The 15,823-nt window shown below is 41.5% G+C and overlaps 1 protein-coding gene across 2 annotated transcripts in view; it reads left to right on the plus strand.

Annotated features, from left to right (window-relative positions):
- LCTL (lactase like) overlaps positions 1–15,297 on the plus strand; it is an 83,191-nt gene extending 67,894 nt beyond the window's left edge. Inside the window, exons 10-11 of one of the 2 annotated variants that reach the window (XR_005555867.1) lie at positions 921–1,011; positions 9,271–9,763. The gene's annotated coding sequence lies outside the window, so the exon portion shown is untranslated. Of the gene's footprint in view, positions 1–920; positions 1,012–9,270; positions 9,764–15,078 lie in introns of those variants that run through there. The other variant, XR_005555868.1, reaches the window with a different exon arrangement.
- Positions 15,298–15,823: the final 526 nt, after the last annotated feature.

Here is a 15,823-nt window from a genome sequence, read left to right on the forward strand (position 1 = left end):
CGACCCATCACGACCCCATGGACAGGCCTTCCTGTCCTCCACCATCTTCTGGAGTCCATTTAAGCTCACACCTCCTGCTTCCATGACTCCATCCAGCCCCCTCCTTCTCTGTCGTCCCCTTCTTCTATTGCCCTCCATCTTTCCCAGCATCAGGCTCTTCTCCAGGGAGTCCTTCCTTCTCATTAGGTGGCCAAAGTCCTTGAGTTTCAACTTCAGGATCTGGCCTTCTAAAGAGCAGTCAGGGTTGATCTCCTGTAGGACTGACCGGTTGGATCGCCTTGCAGTCCAAGGGACTCGCAGGAGTCTTCTCCAGCACCAGAGTTCAAAGGCCTCCATTCTTTGGCGCTCAGCTTTTCTTATGGTCCAACTTTCACAGCCACACATTGCAACTGGGAAAACCATGGCCTTGACTATGCGTGCTTTTGTTGGCAGAGTGATGTCTTTGCTTTTTACGTAAATGTTACCAATGGCCCAGTTGCTCTGTCCCATCCTCCACTGTAGACTCTCAAGGCCTGCAGGCATATAAAGGTTTGACCTCTCCCAACAGGCCCCAGTTCCCTTCTGGAGAGGCGATCTGAGCCCCCTTCCCCCCAGGTTAGCACGAGTTCTTGTAAAAAAACGACACAAAGAGCGAGAGGAAGGAAAAAGGAAGAAAGGGAAAATGGCAAATTAGAGGGTGATTTGCTTTGGTTGTCCACGCACCAGTTCACTTCCCTTGCGCAAATGAAAATTTCTGATGATGGAACGAGAGCAGATCACCATACAAAATTATAGCAATTGTTTTTTCTGATGATAGGCTTTATTGTTGCGTCAGCCAATGCTTGGAAATCATTTCATTTTGCCTGGTTAGCTTCCTCCAAAATGCTTGAGCAGGCACTTGCTTTGAACTCCAAAAATCATTGAAACTGTTTTCTCCACAGCCTTCCTACTGCTTTAAGGGGAGGGCGTACTCCCTCCACCTCTCTCCTACAACTGCTAGTATCGCGGCTAAGGAGAAGCTGATTATTGCTGGTGAGTTAGCGATTTCTTTCAGATTGTACTTTATAGGCTACAATGGAAAACAAGTTTCCTTTGGATGTGAAAGTTAATTACATATTTTTTTAAAAATCATTGAAATCCAGCTGAGTTATGTTGCTCCTAGCTGTCTCAGTTAATGCCTGTGAGTGATGCTGTATGTGTTTTTATAGCCATTAGGGAGTCTATGCCAGTTAGTGGATCAATTCCCCCCCCCCTTAATTGTTCCCTTATTATGGAAAGAAGTATGGGATGAATAGGATGCAAAAAAAATTCAAATTCACTGCGCGGTTTTAAATCTTCGTCCCAAGAATTTGGACAGCTTATCTGGAAAGGGGATCTTCTTGCTTTATTAAATATCTCTATGACTATCTCCATCTCTCTATCACTTTCTATCTCCATCTCTTTATTCCTCTATCTAATAAGGGCATCAAAAGCTGGATAAAGATCTCTGGGAGAAGTTTGATTCTAAAGCAATAAACATATGACCCCCATTGAAAATGCAGGAACATGGTGAATTCAAGCCCTTTTTATAAGATGAATCAATCAATCAATCAGAATAGAGCTGGAAGGGACCTTGGAGGTCATCTAGTTCAACCCCCTGCTCAAGCAGGAGACCCTATACCATTTCAGACAAACGGCTGTCCAGTCTCTTCTTAAAAACCTCCAGGGATGAAGCACCCACAATGTCTGAAGGCAACTTCTGTTCCACTAGTTAATTGGCCTCACTGTTAGGAAGTTTCTCCTTAATTCCAGGTTGCTTCTCTCTTTGATCAGTTTCCATCCATTGTTTCTTGTGCTGCCTTCTGGTGCTTTGGAAAATTAGCTGACCTAGTTTTCTTCATGGGAGCCCCTCAAATACCAGAATATTGCTATTCTACACATTTGGCATCCTGCCTTTGATCCTCAGACTGCTTGTTTTGATATGAAGAAGAGATACTTTGGAGGAGATTAAAAAAAAAACATGCAGTTCAGCAGTCTGCTTTCCTCTGAGCTCAATCAAATGCTTATCCCAAATCTCCTATATACCATGGACCATGATCTTAGGGTCCTATGTTCTATAGCTAATGTGCTGTCTTCCTAAAGGAACTCAACCCTGAGTGTCCTTTTGGAAGGACAGATCCTGAAGGTGAAGCTCAAATACTTTGGCCACCAAAGGAGAAGAGAGGAGTCATTGGAAAAGACCCAGATGTTGGGAAAGATGGAAGGCAAAAGGAGAAGGACATGGCAGTGGAGGAGATGGTTGGATAGGGTCAACGACTCAATGAACATGAATTTGGGCACCTCTGGGAGAAAGGGGAGGATAGGGGAGTAGTCCATGCGCCATGAAGAATAACAGCGTTGGAAGGGACATTGAAGGACTTCTGGTCCAGCCCCCTGCTCAAGCTGGAGGCCCTATACCATTTTAAACAAATCATTATCCAGTCCCTCCTTAAAAGTCTCCAGTATTGGCGCACCACAACTTCTGGAGGCAGGTTGTTCCACTGGTTGATTGTTCCAACTGTCAGGAAATTTCTCCTTAGTTCTAGGTTGCTTCTCTCCTTGATGAGTTCTCATCCGTTGCTTCTTGTCCTGCCTTCGGGTGCTTTGGAGAATAGCTTGACTCCCTCTTCTTTGGGGCAGCCCCTGAGATATTGGAACACTGCTATCATGTCCCCCCTCATCCTTCTCTTCATTAAGTAGACATACCCAATTCCAGCAACCGTTCTTTGTTTGTTTTAACCTCCAGTCTCCTGATCATCTTTGTTGCTCTTCTCTGTATTCTTTCTAGAGGGTTCTAGAGTTAAGGCTGTTAGGTTCTAAGTTGATAAAACTAAGGTTGCTAGATTGCAGTCAGACACGACTTAGCAACTGAACAACAAATCAACAACGTGTTGCCTAAAGAATTTGCTCTGAACTTTGCACGATTCATTTTCATTGGACAATCCCTGTTATTGTAAAAGAGGAAGAAATAATTCTATTCGTACTCTCCACACTTTTTGTTGCTTGTTACACCAACACCTCACTCCTGCTTCTTTGTCCCCCCCCCCTTTTTTAGCTCCAAGATCCTACGCTCCAACAATTCAAAAAGGGAACTATTAAAATTTAATCCAAATTTATGGTAGGCTGTGACTGTAATGTAGATTGATTTCATTTGATTTAATTCAAATGGCTTTTTAAAAAAGCACTATTCAACTAATTATGAGGAATCAGCTGATATTAAAAATAGCCCTCCCCAGCTCCACTTCTTGCAACTAAATTTCTGCCCTCTGTAGAGGTTCCTCAGAGACCTAAGATTAGCTGTGGAAAAACTCCATGTATTTAGCTACTTTTTTGAAGGGTGATGTCTAACCTCAGTGAATTCACACTGCTCACACTGATGCCAAATTGAACAGCTTTGTGCTAAGAGCACTTAGCCATTTCCCTACAAATTTCTGGGACCTTTGCTGACAAGGGTGAAGCTTGATGGTTCTGTATGTCCTTCACCCTGATGCTCACCAAGTAGGGAAGAGACAACTTGGGATCCCAGTGACCATCCCCAGAATGTTTTCAAATGATGCATCCAGCACTGGAGGGGCTTGCACTAAAGGCCCAATGTAAAAGATACAGAATAACAGAGTAGAATGGGACCTTGGAGGTCTTCTAGTCCAGCCCCTGCTCAAGCAGGAGACCCTATTCCATTCCAGACAAATGGCTGTCCAGTCTCTTCTTAAAAACCTCCAGTGATGGAGCACCCACAACTTCTGGAGGCAAGCCCTTCCACTGATTTCCTGACAGCGAGGACAATTAACCAGTCGGACAGTTTGCCATCAGAGGTTCTGGGAGCTCCATCACTGGGGATCTTTAAGAAGAAACTGGACAGTCACCTGTCTGAAATGGTCATCTGCATGCCCTCTTAATTAGGTTACTTCAGGATAGACGGTGAATGTGGGAGAAACCCATCTCCCAAAGATCCCAGAGACACAAAAAGAGCTAAATAAAGGGAGCCAACCTGTCAGTCTTGGTATGTGCTGGGTGAAAAAAAAAACACTCAGGAAAATCCAGGGCTGACAGCCAACAGGGTGGGCTTTTTCCCGAGAGAAGGACATTCTCCGTTGTGTCTTTGTCTTTATCCTCTTGGATAGTTGGCCAGGAGCCAGGTGAGAGAAAAGAGCCCAGCCAGCAGAAATAGCTGGACCTAGTAAATTGGAAGAACAAACCAGGGTCAGTGAAGCTAGACACAGTATAGATTTTCCTTTATTTTATGGACGGAGATTTGGTCTGTGTGAAATTGCTCAGGGGTGTGCGCTTGTGCATATGTACGGCGGGGCTGAGGGCGCCACTGACAAAGATCAATGCTTTCAGAGGGCCCTTGTTTCTTTGCTTCTCCCACTCCTTTCCCTCCTCAGCGTTCTGCTAAGTCTCTGTCCTCGTCTCTAATAAAGATTTACAATTCTGCCCTGAGCCGGTCCGTGCTCTCTGGGAGGGAGGGATCCAGCCTTTAACAGGCCGGACTTCCTCCCGAAAGCAGTGGGAGGAAAGGAAGCTCCCGGTATGGGGGCTAATGGCAGGAGGACTTCTGATCTTGCCCCTGGAAGGCTGGCAAGAGGGCCAGAAAAATTGGGAGACGAAGGTGTTGGTGGCCTCTCAGCGGGAAGGGCTCCTACCATCCCATCTTACGTGCTCAACACACAGCAGTAGAACTCAGACTTATACACCGCCTTGCAGTGCTTCACAGCCCTCTCTGGGAGGTTTACAGAGTCAGCCTCTTGCCTCCCCACAACAATCTGGGCCCTTGTTTGACCAACCTCAGAAGGACGGGAGGCAGAGTCAACCTCGAGCCGGTCAGGATCGATCTGCTGGCAGTGGGCAGAGTTTGCCTGCGATGCTGCATTCTAACCACTGCGCCACCAGGGCTCTTAGATGTGATCGACAGTTTGACGTGGGACCTCTACTTGATTGACTACTTGCATGGCTATTGGCTACTTGATTGACTATGGGAGATACGTGGTCCATCGTATAACTAGGCCCCATAAAAGGACTTATAAGTAACAGCAATAGCTCTTAGCACTTGGACTTATATACCGTTTCACAATGCTTTACAGCCCTCTCTAAGCGGTTTACAGAGTCAGCATATTTGCCCCCAGCAATCTGGATCCTCATTTTACTGACCTCAGAAGGTTGGAAGACTAAGTCAACCTTGAGCTGGTCAGGATCGAACTCCTGGCTGTGGAATGCACAGTCAGCCTGTAATACTGAATTCCAACCACTGCAGCCAGGAAGGAGAAAGGAAGAGGAGAAAGGAGGGAGGGAGGGAGGGAGGGAAGGAAGGAAGGAAGGAAGGAAGGAAGGAAGGAAGGAAGGAAGGAAGGAAGGAAGGAAGGAAGGATTAGCAATAGCATCCTCATTTTACCGATCTCGGAAAGATGGAAGGCTGAGTCAACCATGAGCTGGTCAGCATCGAACTCCTGGCAGTGGAATGCAGAGTCGGCCTGCAATACCACATTCTGACCACTGTGCCACCAGGGCTCTTTTTAATTTTAATTGCAAATACAGTTACAGAAGTGTTTTTTTTTTAAATGGAATGAAACCACCTTATAGTTATAGAAAGGAGTACATAGAATTCCCGTGCCAAATTAATTCAGGTAAATCATGCTCTGAGTGTTTGCATGTATAGTTTTGGATATCAAGTTATGTTAGTGGACAGTTGTTATTTTTGTTTGTTTGTTTTTTGTTTTAAATGGAAGACCCTGCAGTGACAATATCAAATAAATGCATATCCAAAAAGCAAAGCTTTATAAAGGAAGAGTATGACAGCATTTCTCTGTTGCATATTCTGCAGCTGTCAACAGCCACTTGTTGGGTAATTTTGTATAATCTGTTTATGGCGAAATGCACCATTCACACTGAAAGCTCCTGTCACATTTATTTAGTTTCCCTGAGCCAGGTAATCAGAGCATTTAAAACTCAGATCACTGGATCTTGTCTTTAACTAGCCCATAATAGGTTCATCATACAATTTTTCCCTGAATTCAGATATAGTTTATTTGAATTATAACATTCCAGGCAAGGAAGGATATTTCTTGAGATCTAGAAGTAGAAATGATAAGGCTGTGTAATTAAGCTCCTCATTTGAGCCACAACTCTTAGTTTTGACACCCCCAAATTCAGGTAAGAACAGCCTTCATAACAGGGCAGCTATGGGGAGGGACCGATAGCTTTTTGTAACCATTTGCTCAAACCTAACATTAGATGTTGACCAGATGTTGATCAGGGCTAAAAGTACCATTTGGGGAGATGTAGCAAGGGCACAGATACCACCGTCGAAAGGTTGACTGGATTGCAAAGCCAAGGAACACTAATCTCCTTGAATAGAAGTGAAAGCAAATAAAAGTTTCATTGACAGCCCACTCTGTAAGAATGTTGGGACCAAGTCCAGCATTTAAAGAAGAAAAGGGGGGGGGAATGGTGTAACGTGTATATTGTTGAAGTCTCAGAAAAGAGAAATCTGGTCATCACCCCACGACTTAAAATTATGCTAAGGGTCATGTTGAAACAGCATCGTTTGGGCTGGTTCATGATATCCTGTCATGCTGCTCCTTGTGGGCAGATGATTCTAGAGAACTTCTCCAGAAATGGTGGGTACTGCAGGTTTTCAAGAAGAGATTGGACAACCATTTCTCCTGCATGATATAAGGTCTCCTGCTTAATGTCTATGGAGATTCTCCATCATCCAGGCCATGGTTATCCCAAGGATGCTTTTTCATGAGGCAACTGGACTTCCTTATTTTTCTTTGAAGATGTTTCACTTCTCATCTTCGGCTCTGACTGGATAGTGGGGATTGGAAGGATTTATACTCCTTGCAGATGGCTGGTCATTTGCATTCTTTTGGTGTTGAGGCCACTTGGAGGTTCACCTGTGTCCTCAGAGTCACCTGAGTGGTGCAAATGGGTGTGGAGCCTTCCTGGGACTGCTGAAAGGACCATGTTGTAGACTGGAGATAGAAGATGTCCTATCCCTCCCCCCCTGTTGAGAGAGGGCCATTCAGTTTTGACCTAGATGGCCTCTTTGGCCCCTCTTTCAAACCAGCAGTCCTCTCTGTCCAAAATGTGGACTTTGTTGTCTTTGAAAGAGTGGACTTTGTCTTTTACATGTAGATGGACTGCTGAATCTTGTCCTGAGGGATTTCTTGGGGAAACTTTTGGGGAAACAAAACAACCACTTCATAAACTCAAGGTACAACATAGGAGAGCAAACCCATCAGGACAAGATTCAGCTGTCTGCAAGGAGTATAAATCCTTCCATTCCTCCACCATCCAGTCAGAGCTGAAGAAGCTTCCAGGATGAGAAGCGAAACGTCTTCAAAGGAAAACAAGAAAGTCCAGTTGCCTCCTGAAAAAAGCATCTTTGGCTCTCCGGCTTAAGTTGGGAATTGGACTAAAATGCCTCCAGGTTCCTGTCCTACCCTGTTATTCTAACTTCTATGTTCATTGTTTTAAAGTCAACCAGAACTGAAAAGCTTCTTTGTTCCTAACCACTGGAGGGTCCAAGTAAAGCTTTCATACTCTGCAGGGTAATAAGGTTCCAGACTGACTATTTGTATACAACACAAAATATTTCCTTCTTCCAATGGATTAGCAATGTGCTGATTGGCTACCTTCAGTTCCTTGAGGGCCCAGCTCAACTCCTATCCATTAGGGAGACGTGGATACAGATGTTTTGAGGAGAATTCTCTGGGGGTAAGCAAATTTTACAAGGAGTGTGCGTGGAAGAGCTGAAAGTTGGCTGCCCAAGTCTCAGTTTAATGGCTTTGATTCTTCGTGCCGAAAGGAGCGGACATGCTTTTTTCTTGCCCCAATCGGTGTCTCTAATTCATGGTTTTCCTACTGTGTCTACCCAAGGTGGGTTATTCAGAAGGGCTCCTGAATTGCTCTCCCAGAGTAAGTTCACACATCTATACACAAGAATCTGGTCAAACGCTAAATTGGCACCAGATAAAAGTCAACAGAATTCAGCAAAGGTCGAACTTAGAACGCTTGTGGGAACGCAGCAATTCTAAGCTAATGGTGCATTTAACTCCACCTCCAGTTCTGCCTGCTCTTCTCCTACACCAGTGTCTCTACTCATCTGGTCAGGTGACCCTCCCCTCAGCCCATTTGAGATACTACCAGATGTAGTATCACTATCACTCACAATATCATTAGGATTGGGGTCCGGATGTGAGAACTTCTAGTATGAGAAGCTTGATAACCCTCTCTGCTTGATAAGGCATCCACAGATCCCTCCTGTGGAAATCATTGTGTTTTATCTCCATTTAAAACATCTTTTTCTCTCTCCTGCTCTTTCTCCAGTGACATATTCCTTACATGAATTCTTCTTCTTCTTCTTCTTCTTCTTCTTCTTCTTCTTCTTCTTCTTCTTCTTCTTCTTCTTCTTCTTCTTCTTCTTCTTCTTCTTCTTCGTCTTCTTCTTCTTCTTCTTCTCCTCCTCCTCCTCCTCCTCCTCCTCCTCCTCCTCCTCCTCCTCCTCCTCCTCCTCCTCCTCCTCCTCCTCCTTCTTGTAACCATTTTTCTTGGGAGAAATATTTTGTAATTACCGTCTCTTGAAACACTCCAGCATAAAGCAAGGAGAGAAACATCCCCAATTCTATCACTGCTGGTGTTAATTATTTTAGGCAGGCTGTCATTTATGTTTTCTAAAGTGGATTTTGTTCGTGCAGCCAGGAACATTGCTTAGTGCAGAATTAATTAATCTTTCTAAATACAAAACCTGCAGTATCAGCGGCCACATTCAGGAAGGATTCAGGAGGCAAGGTTGAAAGAGTCAATAGGCTGCTGTGGGGAAACATTTTTTTCTCCCCCCCCCCCCCGATCAGATACAAGGACAATTAAATTATGTACTTAATCTTTACAGGGATTTCAAGTATCATTGACAAAAAAATTGAAAAGCATGATTCATTTGAAATAAATGTTTCTAGCAAAACACATACGAGGGGAGGAAAAAGCAATATGAAAGATGAGTGGCAGTGGAGCTCCTGGGGGGAGGGGGGAAGGGGAAGTCAATGGACCAAAATCCTAGAAAAAGCAAATTAAAATAAATTCATCTGTAGCCTTGATCAGCAGTTTCCAACCATTTTGTCTTTATAACAAGTCAACCGATCACCTAGATATTATGAGACATTTACGCGAAACGCTTTAGCAAAGAAAAATCAGAGGTTCTATCTAGCCTGTCCACTGTGCATAAATTTTAAAGAGTTTTTGTAACCTTAATTAAGAACTTTTTGTTCTTGGTTTCAGCTTGAGGTCAGGGATTCCTGACGAGCATGGATTGTGAATTAAAGATGGACAGCCTGGTGATTGCCTCAGTATTAGTTGCTGTGCCCTGAAAACATGGGGAGAGCAGATATGAAATCTCATAGCATCACTGAGCAATAATAGCAATAGAGCAAATGAAGGCAAGGAATAAAACATATCCAAGTGAAGGTAGAGCAACGAATCCTGAAATCATTAAGAGAGGCTCTCCTTTGCTAACTTATGGATCGACTGATTGATTATGCTCCATCAAGTTATCCTTAACAAAAACCAGGTACTTACTATCATATCTGGTGGACATGTCCTAAAGCTAAAAGTTTTTGGTCAAAAACACACATATGGTTAGAGAAACTGATTAAAAAACACATAGACTTTCAGCCAGAATCGTTTTTGTGAGGCATAATAGTAGGAAACTATGAGAAAGAATGTACCGTATATGCCGGCGTATTAGGCGACCCGGCGTATAAGACGACTCCCGTCTTTATCGCCGAGCCGCATTCCTAGAACGTCGTTTTATACCCTGGAAACTACCAGTATTTCTGGCGTATAAGACGACTCGGCGTATAAGACGACCCCCATCTTTGGCGCCGAGTTTAGCGCTTCTGGAAGTCATCTTATACGCCGGCATATACGGTATATACTTAATTTTACACGTATTAATTGCAGCAAGAATAGTATTTGCTCAATATTGGAAAAAATGAAAATCTACCAACGGAGGAAGAATTAATTAAGAAAATTTTCGATTGTGCAGGAATGGACAGATTGACATTGAAGATAAAAGAGAAAGAAGATTCAGTACACTTTAGATAGAACACGGGACAATTTTTATCAATGGCTAGAAAAACAAGTTAGACAGAAAGGAACGTAATATGTACTATGTAACATCAAATATATATTAGTAAGGAAAACTTCCGGTGGATTTTGCGCGCGCGATGGCGGCTACTTTGTAGCCGTCTCTCCTGGGTAAGTGTAAGAACCGCTATGAACAGCAGACACCAGCTGTTCAGCGGTTCAAAATCCCCCTCCCGGGCAAAGGGGGGGGGTAGAGAGTGTCTGAATAGTGGTAGAGCCTCTTTTGCACCCCCCAAGTTTTTTTGGGGGGGGGGTGAAAGGAGTGCTCCCACGGAGTTCAGACTTGTCTCCGCTTCCCAGCTGTTTTTGTCCTCAGGGACAAAACGAGCCGCTGCAAACACCTCCGTGCTTAAAGAGAACTGGTGAGTTTTTTTTTTTATAAACGGACAGAGCTGAGTAGAGGATTTAGTTTTTGCTTTCTTTGATTTATTTGGATTTTAAGTTTTAAGACTTGCTTCTATTTTTATTCTCTCTTTTTATTTTTTTTTTCTTTGTTGAAAGGGAAAGTAAAATGGCGATCGGCAAATCTCTCGGTGTTTTTTTTTTTTTGAAGTTAGAATGCTGACCGGCAGGCTTTTTGGTGTTTCTTTTTCTTTCCTTTCCCTTTCCCTTTTTATTTTCTTATGATTGGAATGGTTGTTTTTGGTATCTCTAAGTATTTTTTTTTGGAACGGACTTTTTCTATTTAATTATTATTATTTTTTTTTTCTTCTCCCTTCTTTTTATTGTAATGACTCTTTTTTGAAGGACTTTTTTCTGTTTAATTTTTTGCAATTTTTAAGAAGGAGTAAAGCTTTTTTTAATTCTTTTTCTCTTCCTTTTTTTTTTCTTTTCCCTTTTTTCTTTTTATTATAATGACCTTCCTTGGAGGGAGTTATGATTTTTGAAGGAATTTTTATAATTTTTTAAGAAGGGCTAAAGGTTTTTCTTTAAGATGGCTCCAAAGCGTCCAGGGATTTCTACAGCTTCTAAATCAACAGTTTCACCCTCTTCTGGGGGTCAGCTAATAACTATGAAGGATTTGCAAAACATGATGGGAGATGTTATAATTCAAATTAGGGCAGAAATGAAAAAGATTTTAGAGGAAAATAATAAGATCTTGAGACAAGATTTTGTTTTGGCTTTAGAAGGAGTTGCTTCTGTTCTTGAAAAGGTGAACTCCCATGTGGAAGAGGTAGCTGAAAAAGTGGACATAATGGAGGGGAAAATTGAAAGTATGGAAAAAGAAATGGAAAATGAGATTCTTATGCTTCAATATGGACAAATGGAATATGCCTTAAGAATCAGAGGCCTGGAAGAGTCTTTGCAAGAAGATTTGAAAGAAATGGTTGCAAAGGACTTTGCATTGATTTTGAATAAAGAAAAAGAGGGAATACTTAGTGAAATTGAAAAATTATTTAGGGTTAACTCTGTGGTGGCAGCACAGAAGAATCTGCCAAGAGATGTGGTAATTTACTTTGGTAAAAGATCCTTACGCAATCAAATTGTGCAAGCCTATTATAAGAAGAGATTTCAAATTGCTTCACAAGATGTCATAATTTTTAAGGAGATCCCATCTAAAATTTTAAGAAGAAGAAAGGAGTTTGCTTTTCTAGTAAATGAACTTAAAAAGAGAAAAATTCTATTCAGATGGGATATTCCGACTGGAATGGTGGTGAACTACCTGGGGACATGTCATAGACTTAATACTGTTTCTCAAGCAAAAGATTTTTATACTTCGGTCCTGGGGGTATGTGCATCGCCATCTATTAGGTCTCAACAAGTCCAGATTGAGGAGCAGAAGACAACTTGTGTAGCACATAACTCCAAAGAAAAGCAGCAACAGAAGAAGGTTAAGGAAGTTTCATATTCAGCGGTCTCTGAATCTCTGGGAGATGTTGGACCTACAAAGTCTTTGGAGCAATCTTCAAGGGTGGCTCTGGGAGAAGTTAGACCTACAAAGTTTTTGGAGCAATCTTCAAGGGTGGAATTGCTGCCTGAAATCGAAATTGGGAAATTTCAGCTTGAGGGGCACCAACAAGAGAGGAACGGGCAGAGGATAACTTGTACAACTTACAACTGTGAAGATCAACACAAGGAGGAATTCACTGAGGAAGTTTTACAGGTATCGGTCCCTGAGACTTGTGCAACATATAAATGTAAAGAAAAAGTAACATATAAATGTAAAGAGAAAGACCAACAGAAGAAGGAGGTTGAGGAAGTTTCACAGGTACTGATTCCTGAGCTGGTGGGTCAACCAGGACTTACAAACTCTTTGGAGCGATCTTCAAGGGCAGAATTCCACGCATTTTTTTCGATGCTTGCGGGCAAGAGAGACCGATATGGATTGTGCTTATAGTAGATGCAACTGGCTATTAGACAGAAGATTATGGATATTGAATGAAAATTTTAGATAAGAAGTTTGTGTTTATAGTGGGTGCAACTGGTTATTGGACAGAAAATTATGGACATTGAATGAGAACTTTAGACAAGAAGTTTACTATTGAGATTGTGGGAGAAGTAAAACTTATATCGTTTTTGGAAAATGTCTTATGTAATGTCTAAATATGTGTTTTGGGATAATAATATATTTCAGTTTTAAGTTTTAAACCTTTAATGATAATATTGTTTAAACCTGTGTTTTGAAGGGATTATAATTTGTTTATTTCAGTGAGGGGATTCTAATAAATTTGTGTTTCGAAGGGAGTATAATTTGTTTAAGTTTCAAGTAATGCTTAAATTTGGTTTTTAAATATTATTATTAATATTTCTAAGAGAAAATAATTTGTTTAATTAAATGTCTAGATTTGTTTAGGAAAGAAAGTAATGCTTAAATCTGTGTTTTTGGAGAAAGTTTATATAGAATGATGATTGTATTTAGATTTGTTTAGGATTTAAAAGTGTTTCAAGCTTTTAAATATTATTATTAATATTTTTAAGAGAAAATAATTTGTTTAACTAAATGTGTCTAGATTTGTTTAGGATTTTTAAGTTTTTTTTTTTTTTTTTTTTGGATAGGTGAGAAGATTATGAAGATTGAAGGAAATATGTATTTACTTTAAGTTTTCTAAGAGTATTTAGTTTTAATGGTACAACAAAGGTTTATATGTTTATTTTTTTGTATTAGGATAAAGAAAGAGGGAGAAATTAGATTTTACATTATAGCTATAGATATTCAAAGAAAGTAATGTTTAAATTTGCGTTTTTGGAGGGAGTTTATATAGAATGATGATTGTATTTAAATTTGTTTAGGTTTTAAAAGTGTTTTAAGTTTTTTTTCAATTAAGCCTGTACTCAGCTCTGGGAAGTCTAGGGGAGGGTTTGGGAGGTTGGGGAGGAGGGGGGTGAGGTAGGGTTGGGGGGGGTATGGGAAGGGGATTTGTTTTTGTAAAAATTTAAAAATTTTCAATTAAAAAAAAAAAAAAGAGTAAAAAAAATAAAATAAAAAAATATATATATATTAGTAAGAAGAAGACTATCGGCTGAAGAGAAGATTTAAGAAATATAGTATTAACTAACATATTATGAAAATATAGAAACTAATTATAATTATTATTATTTCCCCACTCATTTTGCTGGTCAGAAGGTTGCAAAACGTGATCGGACAATCAGTATTTTTCCAGCTTCCCACTTTAATATGATCTCGGGATACCGCCATCATCATAAATGCATGTCCATTGCAAGGGTGCAAATTTCGATCACCCATTTTACATTGCAGCGATTTTAAGTCGTAACTGTTAAAAGCAGTCATAAGTCACTTTTCCATTGTGACTTCAAACCATCACTAAACAAGTGGTTGTAAAAGTTGAGGGACTATCTGTGGTGCAATCGTAGCCACTGTAATTGAATCCATTCATCTCATCTTACAGAAGGACTTTGATAATATTGTTTTGGTTCCATTTTCGGCTAACTATAGAGAAGCATCTCCTTACAGAGGCATAAATATGTAAGATAATAAATGACAACTTCTTGGTCTTGAAGGGACCTTGGAGGTCTTTTAGTCCAGCCCCTGTTCAAGGTAGGAGACAATCTATTCTTGAAAACCTCCAGTGATGGAGCACTCCGGGAGGCAAGCTATTCCACTGATTAATTGTTCTCACACTGTCAGGGAATTTCTCCTTACTTCTAGATCTATGGAGACCTCCAGGTCTCTCCATCTGGGAAGAAATTGAAATTCTTTGAAGTATTTTGGCTGTATTATAGATCCATCTCTCTCTATAGGGAACAAGGGCCACTTGAGAGATGGGATTGGACTAAATTTAACTCAGTATATTGAGAGAGAGAGAGAGAGAGAGAGAGAGAGAGGAGAAAGAAGAGAGAGAGGAGAGAGAAAAAGAGAACAAGAGAGGAGAAAGAGGAGAAAGGAGAGAGAGAGGAGAGAAAAAGAGCGAGAGAGGAGAAAGAGAGGAGAAAAGAGGGAGGAGAGAGAGAAGAGAGAGAGAAAGAGCGAGAGAGGAGAGAAAAAGAACGAGAGAGAGGAGAAAGGAGAGAGAGAGGAGAGAAAAAGCGAGAGAGGAGAAAGAGGAGAAAAGAGAGAGGGAGGAGAGAGAGAGAGAAGAGAGAGAAAAAGAGTGAGAGAGAGGAGAAAGAGAGAGAGGGAGGAGAGAGGGAGCGGGAGGGGAAGAGAGAGCAAAGTTACCCTGTTCCATAACTCCAACTTATATGAGGTGCCTCCACACAGTTTGGACCCCCTTAGCCCCCAGCTCCTGAATGCTAATCCCACCTTCCCAAAATTGTCTTAGGCCCTTGTAGTTTGGTCCTTGATGCAAAGACTGTGGCAGACTTTTGAGCCCATGGAAACCGGGTGTTGCTCCTGGCTTACAGCTTAGAAAGTTATCGAAACTTGGTTGACTCCACCTCGTTCAACAAAGCAATAGAAATAAGAAAGCTCAGCCTTAGCTGGAGATACAAGCGGCGCCTCTGAATTTTCTTTGAAATTCAAGTGGAGGTTCTCTCCTACAGGAGCCACCGCAGTATGTTTCGAAGGCTCCCTTGCGTGGAGCGTCCACAGTGATGTGAACTCTGGTGAAGCTCTCTTCAAAGTTTGGATTTGCCCGGCGGGAAGAAGGAAAAGGGGGTCTCTTCGCCATGTCTCCAGCGTGGAGATGTATGGATTTGCTCGTGTAACTTACATCATCAATTAGGTGAGCTTCCTTGGTTTTATAGCTTATAGTAAAAGAGATTATTTCATGATTTGTATGACTGAAATTATGTTTCTAATGGGGTTTTAATTGATTTTGAATCCAATTTTAAAAAAAATCCTTATTTTAAAGCACACCTTGGTTCATTGTGTAAGTATGCCAGATGGATGAGCTCTTAGCTGGTAATATCACCATTTCAGTCTGCTGGCTAGAAGGATTTGGAAGTGATCTGTTTTTCAGGTTTTAGATTTGAAAGTGACCTGCCAACCTAGTATTATCAATCAGAATAGAGCTGGAAGGGACCTTGGAGGTCTTCTAGTCCAACCCCCTGCTCAAGCAGGAGACCCTAGACCAGTGTTTCTCAACCTTGATCATTTTAAGGCATGTGGACTTCAACTCCCAGAATTCCACAGCCAGCAATGCTGGCTGTGGAATTCTGGGAATTGAAGTCCACATGCCTTAAAATTGTCAAGGTTAAGAAACACTGCCCTAGACCGTTTCAGACAGGTGGCTGTCCCATCTCTTCTTAAAAACCTCCAGTGATGATGGAGCACCCACAACTTCTG

The sequence above is a fragment of the Crotalus tigris genome, unplaced genomic scaffold, assembly GCF_016545835.1.
Source record: "Crotalus tigris isolate CLP2741 ecotype Arizona unplaced genomic scaffold, ASM1654583v1 scf7180000017663.5292952, whole genome shotgun sequence".
In the NCBI taxonomy this organism is placed as follows: domain Eukaryota; kingdom Metazoa; phylum Chordata; class Lepidosauria; order Squamata; family Viperidae; genus Crotalus; species Crotalus tigris.